The following is a 13,960-nucleotide window of genomic DNA, read 5'->3' on the forward strand; positions in this document are numbered from 1 at the left end:
GGCCCTTTACAAAATAATCTAGAATGGGTGACTGGGGACAAAGAGAAAGCAAATATATTAAACACTTTCTTCAGCTCTGTGTATACAAAGGAGCATGGGGGAGCTCAAGTCCATAATGGGGATGGTATAGACACAGCCCCAAATGATCAACAATGGCTCAAAATTGATATGGTCCAGAAATACTTAGACAGAATAAAGGAGGAGAAGTCAACTGGACCACATGGCATACACCCACGGATCCTAAAGAATTGAGCTCTGTCATTTCAAAACTTGTGTTTCTAATTTTTAGTAACTCTTTAATGACTGGAACAATACCACTGGATTGGCGTAAGGCCAAAATGGTGCCTATATTTAAAAAGGGATCAAAGTCTTTACCAAGTAACTAAAGACCTGTTGGTTTACCTTCTATAGTTGGGAAGATACTGGAGAGTTTAATAAAAGACCACATAGATGAGCTCTTGCTGGAAAAACTGGATTTTTGACTTACTGTAAAATCTTTTTCTCTGAAGTTCATTGACAGACGCAGCTCCCTATTCTTCTTAACCATTGGGTTATGATGCCCCCTACAGGAGTAGAACACTAGGCAGGAAAACTTTTTACCACGTCTATGGGGCAGTCCCTGCAGGCATACACCCACTCACTCTGCTATAGGATTCAGTTTTGTTGCAAGCAGTGTTAGAGAAAAAAAAAAACAATCATCCAACTCAGAAATAGAGGGGCGGGTGCTGCGTCTGTCAATGAACTTCAGAGAAAAGGATTTTACGGTAAGTCAAAAATCCAGTTCTCTCTATCGTTCATTGACAGACGCAACTCCATATTCTTCTTAATCATTGGGACATCCCAAAGCAGTATTTGCATGAGGGGTGGGAAAACAACGCAGAGAAAGAACGCAATTCCCCAAAGGCTAAACTTAGCCAACCAGTGAACATGAAGCTCAACCAGAAACAACTGGAGCTTTCTTAGAAACACATACACCCTCAAAGAAAATATTTTCTCTTTTAAACAGCAGCCTGCAAAACCTTGCGGCTAAAAGAAGCCAACACATCTACTTTGTAGAATTTTGTGAACATGTGCACAGATGACCAAGTTGCTGCCTTGCAAACTTGCATTACTGACGCCTGATGGAGAAAAGCCCAAGAAGCACTCAGCACCCTAGTAGAATGTGCCTTCACAGGGAAAGGTGGAACCTAACCCTTCAGTGAATAAGCCTGTACCACCGTCTGCGTTATCCATCTGGATATGGTCGCAGCAGACGCAGCCAATCCCTTTCGAGGTTGTTCCGTGATGACAAAAAGTCAGATTTCCTGAAAGATTCAGTAGCCGCCAGGTGAACCCTAATTGCCCGAACCACATCCAAAGAATGCAAGACAATTTCCTTGGCATTCTTGGGTTTAGGACAGAGTGAAGGCAGCACAATGTCTTCATTCAAATGGAAATCAGAAACCACCTTAGGAAGAAGCAACTGATTACGACGAATTACCACCTTATCTCGGTGGACCACCAGATAAGGTGAACTGCAGGATAGTGCCACCAAATCAGATACTCTGCGAGCAGAGGTAGAAGCCACCAAAAAGGCTACCTTCTGTGACAAGTAAGTAAGCAGAGGAATCTCCCTAATGTTCTCACAGGGAGGTTTTTGAAGAACAGACAGTACCAGGTTAAGATCCCACGGACGTAACAGGGACCGTATCGGAGGAGCCATATGGCGAACCCCTTGAATAAAAGTGCGAATCAAAACATGCATAGCTAAAGGGTGTTGGAAAAACACAGCTAAAGCCGACACTTGGCCTTTAATGGTACCCAAGGCCAACCTCTGCTCAACCCCTCTTTGGACAAAAGCCCAAATCCTAGCCACCGAAAAGGAGCGTATTTGCACCTTCAGCGATTCACACCATGAAATGTACGATTTCCATGTACGATGATAGATCTTCCTGGAGGTAGATTTTCTAGCCTTCAACAGTGTACGAATCACTGAGTCAGAAAGACCCCTATCCTTCAATACCTGGCTTTCAACAGCCACGCCGTTAAAGCGAGCGACTGTAAAGCAGGATGGAAGATCGGCCCTTGAGACAGCAGATATTCCCTGAGAGGAAATCTCAAAGGAGCAACCTTACCAGATCTGCTTACCAAGAGCAGCGAGGCCAGTCTGGGGCCACCAGAATGACTGAAATCCCTTCCACCTCTATAATGCACAGAAGCCTCAGCAGAAGTTTCAGCGGAGGGAACACATAGATCAGCCAATAATGACCAGAAGGAGCCACCAGTGCGTCTGTGGCGTCGGCCAGAGGATCCTGAGACCTGGCTACAAACCTCTGTACCTTCTTGTTGAGTCGAGAGTCTAACAGGTTGACGTCAAGTGTCCCCCACCGGACACACAGCAGCTGAAACACCTCCGGGTGTAGGGACCATTCCCCCTGATCCAACACCTGATGACTCAGGTGATCCGCCCGCCAGTTCTCCACTCCTGGGATAACTACGGTGGAGAGGGCTGCAACAAAATTTTCTGCCCATTTCCGGATCTCGGCCACCTCCCGGGCCGCCAAGACACTCTTGGTGCCCCCTTGATGATTGATGTAAGCCACGGCCGTGGCATTGTCCGATTGAATCCAAACTGGACAACTCTGAGTTCCAGAATGTTGATCGGTAAGTCTGGACTCTAAAGCTGGATATACACTATCCAACTTTTGTGGTTAGATTTCCTTCAGATTTACCTTTTCTATGTAGTGCAAGGGCCTGCCAGATTGCATACAAATTGAAAGTGTTTAGGTTTGACCTCATATTATATGGTTTTGGTAAGTCTAAAGGAAAAAGTCTTCAGAAAATCTTATAGTGTGTATGGCCCATTTACACAGTCCAGGTCCCCTGAACACACAGCTTCCCAAGCACTCCTCCCTAGCCGGACAGGCTGGTATCCGTGGTTACCACGGTCCAATACAATGGGAGGAAGGACTTGCCCTGGTGTAAGGCTAACGAGCAAAGCCACCACAGAAGAGCACTCCTTGTGCTGTGGCTCAACCGAATCATAGTGTCCAAGGATTTTGGATCTTTGCTCCGCTTGACAAGAATTTCCCTTTGCAATGGTCTAGTGCGGAACTGAGCAAACGGAACCGCCTTGAAGGTAGACACCATCTGACCTAGGGCTCGCATGCAAGTCCGCAGAGAGGACAGGTTGCTGGATAACAGCAAACGAATCGCCCTCTGCAACTTTTACAGCTTTTCTGGGGGAAGAAACACCCTCGCCAAAGCTGAGTCCAGAATCAGGCCTAGATAAACCAACTTGGAGATTGGGACCAGAGCAGACTTTTTAAAATGGATAGTCCAACCAAACTCTTGCAGAGTCCGGACAATGATAGACAGATCGCCCACCAGAACTGAGTGGGAATCCTCTCTTAAGAGAAGATCGTCCAAGTACCCTAGGGTCGCAATCCGCCACAAATTGATAATGCTCCTCTCCTACAGCGAATCAAAGGAAACGCTGATGTCCAGGTAAATAGGGATGTGCAGATCTGCGTCCTTGATTTCGATAGAGGCCAAAAAGTTCCCTTGGTGTTGGGATGCCACTACCGTGCGAATGGACTCCATTCCAAACCTCTGAACCCACACAAAGCGATTCAGAGCCTTGAGGTCAAGAATTGGACGCACTTTTCCCTCTTTTCTGGGAACAGTAAACAAGTTTGAATAAAACCCTTGAAAGAGTTCCCAGGAGGGAACCGGTACAATCACCCCTTGTGACAGCAGGTCCTGTACCGCCTCTTGTAGATCCTGCAACCGATCTGGAGATAGGTGGAGATTGGACGGGAAAAATCTGTCTGACAGTCGGGACCTGAATTTGATCTTTAAACCCAATTAGATCAGTTCGTGGACCCATTTGTGCTGAATTAAGGAGGTCTATGGTTCCGGAAAGAAACTAAGACGTCTCCCCACCCCAGATACGGGTGAGGGCGTCCCTTCATACAGACAGTGATTTGTCTGCAGATCTGGGGGGCCTGCTCTCGGTTTACCCGTCCATGTCTTCTTGGAACCCCCAGAAGACTTAAATGGCTTAGATCCTTTCTCCTGCCTGCTGCAGGCAGGAAAGGGCCGCCTGTGGGCTTAAAATAAGGCCCCCATCTATTACGTGGTGACTTGACCTTAGAGGATTAAGGAAGAAGTGTACTCTTCCCACCTGTAAGCCCCTTGATCAGTTCATCCAAAGAGGATCCAAACATGCGGTCCCCCCTAAAGGGGAGCTCTGAGCCTTTTTGAAGCCTGATCCACAGACCAGCTTCTTAGCCACACCATGCGTCTAAGAGGGGCCGCATCTAGCGACGCATCAAATATAAATAGTTGGGCTTGAACCATTTGGTCCGTCAGCTCTGCCAGGCCCGGAGGGAGCTATTCTGTTTCCAGGTCACTTTTTAGTAACTTTACCCATTCCGTTACGGTCCGGGACACCAGAGTAATCATGAAGATCGGTTCAAATATTGAGCCCGCTATCACATGTAAGTGGCGGGACAGAGATTCAATCCTTCTATCCACAGGGTCTTTAAAGGCCGGAGACTCCTCCACCCGGACCACAGTAGATTTGTTCAGTCTGAAACCTGGATGGTCCACCTTCGGTGGAACGATCCATTTTGTGGATACAGCATCCGCGAATGGTTAGCGTCTCTTAAAACGCTTCGGCACCACTAACATCTGTTTGAGGCGCTTCCATTGGTCAGAGACAATTTTGCCAAAAGTTCCAGAGAAGGGAAAACCTTGCCCGACTTCTGGGATTTGCGAGTGCCAAAAGACACCTGTGTCCCTGACGCTGCAGAACCGTCCGCCATTTTTAGAGTTTCCCGCACTGACACTATAAGTGCCTACACCAGCTTGTTTTCCCGCGTGACTGCAGACGAGGATATGTCGTCCTCGCCATCCGAGTGCGATGACGCAGAACCCTCAGGGTAACCTGCCTCCGCAGCGGCCACATCTACCTCAGAATCTGAGGATACAGGAGAGGCAGGGGAGGGCATAAGGAGCTTTTTACTAGTGGTATTATTTAAACCAAACCCACTTTTGACACCCAGGTTTTCCAAAACCGCCGTTAAGGCAGACAACCACAAGGAGGGGATCTGTAGGTGAAACTTGTTCCTGGGACTCCATATAAACCCTGGAATAGCGCAGTGTCACTTTAAGAAAATTGCAAAAAAAAAAAAAAACGGACCCACACCGCTGCACTACAAGTCCCAGCCACTAGCACTGCAGATAGCAGGGTGAGAGAGAGAGACCTACAGGGACACCAATAGACATATCACCATCCGATATGGAGGAGAATAGGATTGGTCTGCTGTGCAGAGAAACGATCTTCACAGGAAGAGGAAGTACCTGGGTCATCACTAGAGTAAAGGCCTAGCTGCTTCCTGCTGTCCAGCGTTTCGCTGACTCCGAGAAAATGGCCACCCATTGCATTCCTATGGGGAAACCACAAAAACATGGCCGCCCATGCATTTCAATGGGAATTTCGGAAAAATGGAGCTGAACGATTCTACAGGAAAATGGCGGCCCCCTCGGCGCGACATGCGGTCTCCAGGACCCCCTAAGAGGCTCCCCCAGCAGATCTGCTATAGCGGCATAAGCATAACCCCCCCCCCCCCCCCGAGGACCCCCGTCGCTGACTGAGGTAGGGACCTCTATGATGGTGAGGAGGAATGCCCTGGGGGAGCCTGGTACATACAGAGGCCAGGGGGAATGGGGGGTACCCGAGGGTCTGACCTTCCGGGAGGGGCCCACGTCCACCCCGAGACCGCCAGAGCTAAGGGGGACACTACTCAATATACCAACAACAATCGGGTGGGCGCCACCCCGAACAGATTACCTCTCCACTGGGGATGGGGGTGCTGATTGCCAAGGGGCACGCTGCTGAACCAGGTCGTGTGCGTTCCAGCAAGGTGTTTCACTCGCGGACCAGCCCCCGTTCATTGGGGCTCTGTTATGGTAAGGCCTAGCGCGGGGCTATAACCTGCACACCCTCGCTGGCCAGACTGGGAGACCTTAAGGATCTAGGACAGTGATGGCGAACCTTGGCACCCCAGATGATTTGGAACTACATTTCCCATGATGCTCAACTACACAGCAGAGTGCATGAGCATCATGAGAAATGTAGTTCCAAAACATCTGGGGTGCCAAGGTTCACCATCACTGATCTAGGATATCTAGTCCGAAAACCCAGTCAGGCTGTTGATTGCAGTTCTCTCAGGAAAATAACTAGCGAAAAAATTAAAATTTTAACAAAGTTTCCCTTTAAAATAAAAACAAGCTAAGACCGAAGTCCCAGCCGGGAACTAGATCCTCCTCCTAAACAAGGCAGAAACAAACTGAATCCTATAGCAGAGTGAGTGGGTGTATGTCTGCAGAGACTGCCCTATAGGCGTGGTAAAGATTTTACCTGCCCAGTGTCCTACTCCTGTAGGGGGCAGCATAACCCAATGGTTAAGAAGAATATGGAGCTGCGTCTGTCAATGAATGATAGAGAAAAAAATTTTAACCAACAGATCATATGGGTTCATGAAAGACAGAAATTGTCAAACAAATCTGATTTCTTTTTATGAGGGGGGAAGTAAAACCTTGGACAGAGGGGTGGCTGTGGACGTAGTATACTTGGATTTTGCGTTTGACACAGTTCCCCACACAGGGCTAATGTGTAAGATAAAGCCTGCAGGCCTGGAAAGATCAGTTTGTAAATGGATAGAAAACTTGCTACAAGACCGAATTCAGAGAGTAGTGGTTAATGATTCTTACTCTGAATGGTCTAAGGCTAATCAGGGGTGCACCCCAAGGTGCAGTGTTGGGACCCTTACTTTTTATTTATTTATAAATGATATAGGGTCTGGGATTAAAAGTACCATTTCAGTCTTTGCAGATGACGCCAAACTATGCAGTGGAATAATGTCCTTACAGGATGTCTCCAACTTACAAGCTGACCTCAATGCACTGTTTAATTGGGCAACTATGTGGCATATGAGGTTGAATGTTGATAAATGTAAAGTTATGCACTTGGGGGCTAAGAATATGCATGCATCATACAAACATGGGGGAATCCATGGTGGAGAAGGATATGGGTGTTCTGGTGGATCATAAGCTTAATAATAGCATGCAATGCCAAGCTGTGGTTTCCAAAGCGAGCAAAATATTTTTTTGTATTGAGAGGTATGGACTCCAGAGAGAGGCATATCATTTTTCCCCTATACAAATCATCAGTAGGACCTCATCTGGAATATGCAGCTCAGTTTTTGGCACCAGTTCACAAAAAGGATATCAGGGAACTGGAGAAAGTGCTGAGAAGGGCAACCAAACTGGTAAGAGGCATGGAGGAACTCAACTATGTAGAAAGATTGGAGGAACTGAATGTATTCTCTCTTGAGAAGAGGAGATTAAGGGGGGGGGGGTTTAATTAACATGTATAAATACATAAGGGGTCCATATAGTGAACTTGGTGTTGACTCATTCACTTTAAGGTCATCACAGAGGACAAGGGGGCACTCTTTATGACTAGAAGAAAAGAGAATTAATTTCCAAATACGGAAAAGGTTTCTTGACAGTAAGAGCTGTGAAAATGTGGAATAGACTCCCTCAAGAGCTGGTTCTGTCCAGCTCAGTAGATTGCTTTAAAAAAGGTCTGGATTATTTTCTAAATGTACATAATATAACTGGATACTAAAATTTTTAGGTAAAGTTGATCCAGGGAATATCCAAATGCCACTCGGGGGATCAGGAAATGATGCTTTTTTCTGCTGGAAAAAATTGGATCATGCTTTGCTAGGGTTTTGCCTTCCTCTGCATCAAGTGTGGATATAGGATTGTGTATTTGTAATTGTATGATTTGATTTTTTTATTTTTTATTGGTTAAACTGGATGGACTTGTCTCTTTTTTTAACTACTTCAATACAGTGCACTTTTACCCCCTTCCTGCCAAGGCCAATTTTCAGCTTTCAGCACTGTCACACTTTGAATAACAATTGCGCGGTCATGCTACACTGTACATAAATTAATTTTTTTATCATTTTTTTCACACAAATAGAGCGTTCTTTTGGTGGTATTTAAAGCGGAGTTCTGGCCTCAAATTCGAAAAAAAAAAAACTATTTTGGGCCATCTGCTTGCGGAGGGTCACCTGAAAAAGGAATGGATGCTACCGATTTTTTCTTCATTCACTTACCTTGTTTTAGAAGAAAATATACTCACCTTCCTTCCACTTCCTCCCTCTGTGGCCGCGGCACGCGCCGTCACTTCCGTCTTGCGATGACTCCTGGGAGCTGAACGTCATCGCTCCCAGGAGTCAATGCGCCTGCAACGGTCCCGCTCGTCACTTCCGGGGCAGGCGCGGCATTTACTGCTAAACAGCTTCTGGACATGCCCAGAAGCTGTGCAGGGATGTCGCGCCTGCACCAGAAGTGACGAGCGGGGCCAGTGCAGGGCATTCTGGGACTCCGACATCACCAAAGAGGAGGCAGAAGAGGATGCGCTGGCTTCAGCTGCCCACACCTGAGATGGCAGCGCTGGAGAAGAAAATTTCAAGGTAAGTATTTCTTCTAAAAGGTAAGTGCGACACGGGGCAGTTCAGAGGCTATCCATTATGGAATGTACTAGCCCTCACTGTCCCAGGGGTATTTTTATCAAAAATTCACCCCCGAGGCCAGAACTCCGCTTTAATCACCGCTGGGTTTTTCATTTCCTACAAAAAAGAAAAAGGTTTTTCTTATTTTCTGTGTGTAAACTTTGAAAATAATGAGGCGGCACTGATGGGCATTGATGAGGTGGTGATAGGCGGCACTGAGAGGTGGCACTGATAGGCGGCACTGACGGAGAGGCACTGCTGGCAACACTATGGGCACTGATGATGGGCACTGTTTTTGAGTTTTTCTACTAATTTTTGTGATCAGTGCCCTGATTACCTTTTCTTGGTTCCCTTTTGAGGAGGAGCCGCTGATCGGCTCTCCTCGCCACATACTCGGACAGTGTGAGGCGAGGAGAGCCGGTAAATGGATTGGACACAGCCGATCACATGGGTAAAGAGCCAAGTCATTGGCTCTTTACCAAGATCGGGGTCGCGCCATGTCCTAGCAACACGGCGCGGATCGCCGCATTGCGCGCCCCAGCGGGTGAGCAAGAGAGGCTGTTCTGGTGCGCCGTCATATGACCGCATCCCAGAACAATAGCCGCACCGCTCCACCGACATTTGATCATTTGATGGTGGGCGGGCGGTAATAAGTTAACCAGACTATTTTTTTTTTTTTTTTTTAATTTATTAGGTATCAAAATAGTTTATAAATACAAATGTGCAATTCAGGAAATATGTTGATAACATAATACCCTTCTCCCCCACCCCCCGTGTTCCTTCCCCCTTCCCATTCCACAGACCGATTACATATCTGTTCATCTGTGCATCCTCCCCTACTCCTTCATTAATTTATTGACCTTTGTTCTCCCTCATACTCCCCTAGTCCACCCAAATTTCTGAATATTTACTGGTCTTTTTGAATTCTGCCCATTTTTCCCATTTAATAGAGAAACTCTGTCTTATCTCCCTCTCTGCCATTTAAATACTCCATGTTGTATAAATATATAAAAATGATTTTGAACCAGTCTCTGAGTGTGGGGGCTTTCTGGTTCCAGCCATTTCTTAGGAATTGCCCCCTTTGCTGCATTTATTAAGTTTGGTACTATTGTACTTTTGTAATTGTTTTGATTTATCAGTTTTACTCCTGTAATATCCCCATGGATTGTTGCACCTTCTGCCAATAGTCAGGTATCTTAAGGCAGTCCCACCAAATGTGGGACATTGTGCCCTTCATATTACAATGCCTCCAACATAGTGGGGACTTCTCTGGTTGACATTTTTGTGCTTTTACCAGTGTTATATACTATCTCAATAGACATTTATAGTTAATTTCAATAGTGTTTACGTCAGCCGCAAAGTTATGGACAGCTCTCAGTATTATATTTACTTCATACTCATTTAATCGTGATCCTATCTTTTTCCCATGTCTCTATGAATGGAGGCCTTCTCAGACCCGCCATCTCAGTAAAGATTTTATATACTTGAGATATGCTATTTTACTTGTGTTTGCGGTTTACAAAGTTTTTCCACTGGATTCAAGTCCTTCTCGGATCTAATGGGCTGTGGCAGGGATCCCACAAAATGTTTTAACTAAAAATATCTCCATTCATTCAGAGACCTGTTTTCCCCTTTAGTTTTAAGTTTGTGATATGGCCTTATCCTCTCTCCATGTGTGATGTCTTTTAACCACTTAAGCCCCAGAAGATTTTACCCCCTTCCTGACCAGGGCCTATTTTGCGATTCGTCACTGCGTGATTTTAATGGACAATTGCGCGGTCGTGCGACGCTGTACCCAAATTAAATTGACGTCCTTTTTTCCCCACAAACAGAGCTTTCTTTTGGTGGTAATTGATCACCTGTGTGATTTTTTGATCATACGCTATAAACAAAAAAAAGAGCGAAAATTTTGCAAAAATAACAATATTTTTCACATTTTTTTATAAGAAATTCCCCCCAAAAAAATGTAAAAATCCAAATTTTTAACATTTTAGGCCAATTTGTTTTCTGCTACATATGTTTGGTAAAAAATTCGCAAAAAGCGTATTTTGATTGGTTTGCGCAAAAGTTATTGCGTTTACTAAGGGAAAGATTTTTTGTCATTTTTATTGTTTTTTTTAACAAGTAATGGCGGCGATCTGCGTTTTTTTTTTTTGCGGGACTGCGACATTGCGGCGGACGGATCGGACCCTTGACTGACATTTTTGACACTTTTGGGGGTACCAGTGACATTACTACAGTAATCATATGCACTGTTACTGTAAAAATTACACTGGCAGGGAAGTGGTTAACTTTATTTGAGAAGGAGGGGTTAAGTGTGTCCCTAGGGGCGTGCTTCTTACTGTGATTGGATGTGGCTAGTGATGTAACAGCAGAGATCTACGGTCCTACATAGCAGGACCGTATGATCTCCGATGTTACACAGGGGAGAATGACAGGCGGCTTTGTTTACACTAGCCGCCTGCCTTTCTCCCGGTGTAACCGACGATCGCGAGTGAGCGGCGGACATCGGGTCCGCCGCTCACACACGTGGGGGGGGGGGGGCGTGAGCGAGAGGGAGCGCGCCTCCAGCGCCACGCGCTCGCTCCCTAGAGCCTCACAGGCTAGCGACGTAGATCTACGTCGCTTTGCCTGTGAGGGGCTGACTGCCGATGTAAATAGTCGTTAGGCAGTCGGCAAGTGGTTAATTGCATATTTTTAATCCAGGTTCCAAATTGTGTCTCGTTCGCAGGTGCACAATATTTTGTGCCTTCTAATGATAACAGTGGTGAATTATATTCCTATTTAGCTTATCTGTACATCGTGTCCCATGTCCTATATACCACTCTCGTCATTTCATGTGTACCTCTAGATTTTGGTGGAATCCAAATGTTCTTATTTAACTGTGTTCCACTCAATATGGTTTCAATCTTGACCAATCTTTTGTCTGAATTTATTTTTGTTCATTCTATCATTCGTGAAGTTATAACTGCAATATAATATCTCCTAATGTCTAGTGCACCTAATCCCATCTGTGATTTATCTTTACCGAGTACCATATACTGTATTCTTGGCTTCTTTCCTTTCCAAATTAACTTTAATATCATTGCTTTTATTGTTTTAAAATATGTCTGTGGGATGGCTATTAGTAACATTTGGAATTTATATAAAAGTTTGGGCAGAATTATCATCTTGACCATGTTTATTCGACTCAACAATGATGGTGGCCGTGTAGATATTTTTTTGATATCCGCTTATATCTGGTTTAGCATAGGAATATAATTAACATGATATAGGCTCTTTAAAGATGAAGGTAGATTTATCCCTAGATATTTTAGTTCTGATTTCGTCCAAGTGAAAGGGAATTCCTTCTGCAACGCTAGTACTTTTCTTTCACTTAGTCCAATATTCAAAATTTCTGACTTTAATAGATTGATCTTAAAATTTGATAGTTCCCCATATTTTTTAAATTCTATCACAATTGGGAGAGTTATTCTAGGATTGGTTATGTAAAATAGGACGTTGTCAGCATATGCTGCTACCTTATGTTCCTCATGTCCCACTTCTACTCCCCCTATGTTTACGTTGTCCCAGATGGTAGCCAATAATGGTTCCAGCCATAAGAAACAACAGGGGCAAAAGAGGACACCCTTGTATCGTCCCGTTAAACATTCCCATTTACCTTTACCATTGTGGTCAGGTTCCTATACAGTGCTCTTATCCATAGCTGCATTCTAGGGCTGAAACCTAGATCTTCTATTGTTTTCAGCATAAACTCCCAGTCCACCCTGTCAAATGCTTTTTCAGCATCAATTGACAACAGATCTGGGGTTCTAATGCCTCTAGCTTTATGTAATAGGAGTAACGTTCTTATGCCATTATCTTTCCCTTGTCTGCCTGAAATTAATCCAGTCTGGTCTGCGTGGATCCATTCAGGCCTTAGGTCTTTTAATTTAGTTGCCAGAACTTTTGCATATAAATTTTATATCCGCGTTTAATAACGCTATTGGTCTATAGATAGAGCACAAGGTTACATCCCTCCCTGCTTTTGGTATTACCGTTAGGAAAGCTCGTAAAGATTCTACTCTCATTCCCTTCCCTTCTCCTAACCCATTCATATATGTACATAGTTCTAGAACTTATATTTCCCTGAACTTTCTGTAATACCGGGTTGTAAACCTGTCGGGTCCTGGGCTCTTCCCTGTTACTGAGTGTTTTAATGCCTCCAATATCTCCTCTTGTGAGATAGGAGTCTCAAGAGCTTTCAGTTTTTCTATTGGTATTCTAGGTAGTTTTGCTTCCTTTATATATTTTTGTATATTTTGTTTTCTTTTTTGTTCTGCTTCTTGAGACCATTTGCCTCACTGAATATAGGGCACCGTAAAAGCTGTGGAATGCCTTGGCTATTTCTGTGGTTTGTACCATTCCTCTATTATTTTTTCTATATAATTAAATTACTATTTATTTATTTTTTATTCTTGCTAAGTATTTCCTTGGTTTGTTTCCCCATTTATATCTTTCTCTAGCTACATTGTTGAAGGCCGTTTTGTCTCTTCTTCCATTAGTTCTTTTAATCTATACCTTTTTAGTACTAAGGCTTGTTGTGTCTCGGCCTCTCCTTTCTTTTTATGTATTTGTTCTAACAGGAATATTTCTGTTATTAAACTATTTAGAATAATGGTTCTTTTTTCTTCTTGGAGCCTATCGAGATCAGAACACCCCTGATACAGTGCCTTGCAAAAGTATTCGGCCCCCTTGAACTTTTCGACCTTTTGCCACATTTCAGGCTTCAAACATAAAGATATAAAACTGTAATTGTTTGTGAAGAATCAACAAGTGGGACACAATCATGAAGTGGAACAAAATTTATTGAATATTTCAAACTCTGTTAACAAATAAAAAACTGAAAAATTGGGCGTGCAAAATTATTCAGCCCCTTTACTTTCAGTGCAGCAAACTCTCTCCACAAGTTCAGTGAGGATCTCTGAATGATCCAATGTTGACCTAAATGACTAATGATGATAAATAGAATCCACCTGTGTGTAATCAAGTCTCCGTATAAATGCACCTGCACTTCTATAGTCTCAGAGGTCTGTTTAAAGTGCAGAGAGCATCACGAAGAACAAGGAACACACCAGGCAGGTCCGAGATACTGTTGTGGAGAAGTTTAAAGCCGAATTTGGATACAAAAAGATTTCCCAAGCTTTAAACATCCCAAGGAGCACTGTGCAAGCGATAATATTGAAATGGAAGGAGTATCAGACCACTGCAAATCTACGAAGACCTGGCCGTCCCTCCAAACTTTCAGCTCATACAAGGAGAAGACTGATCAGAGATGCAGCCAAGAGGCCCATGATCACTCTGGATGAACTGCAGAGATCTACAACTGAGGTGGGAGACTCTGTCCA

The 13,960-nt window shown here is 44.4% G+C and overlaps 1 protein-coding gene across 1 annotated transcript in view; it reads right to left on the reverse strand.

Moving 5' to 3' along the window:
* Window positions 1-13,960, reverse strand: part of ATL3 (atlastin GTPase 3) — a 141,285-nt gene that overhangs the window by 24,909 nt on the left and 102,416 nt on the right. The gene's annotated exons all lie outside the window — the stretch shown is intronic.

The sequence above is a fragment of the Pelophylax lessonae genome (genome assembly GCF_965119305.1).
Source record: "Pelophylax lessonae genome assembly, chromosome: 10".
Lineage (NCBI taxonomy): Eukaryota > Metazoa > Chordata > Amphibia > Anura > Ranidae > Pelophylax > Pelophylax lessonae.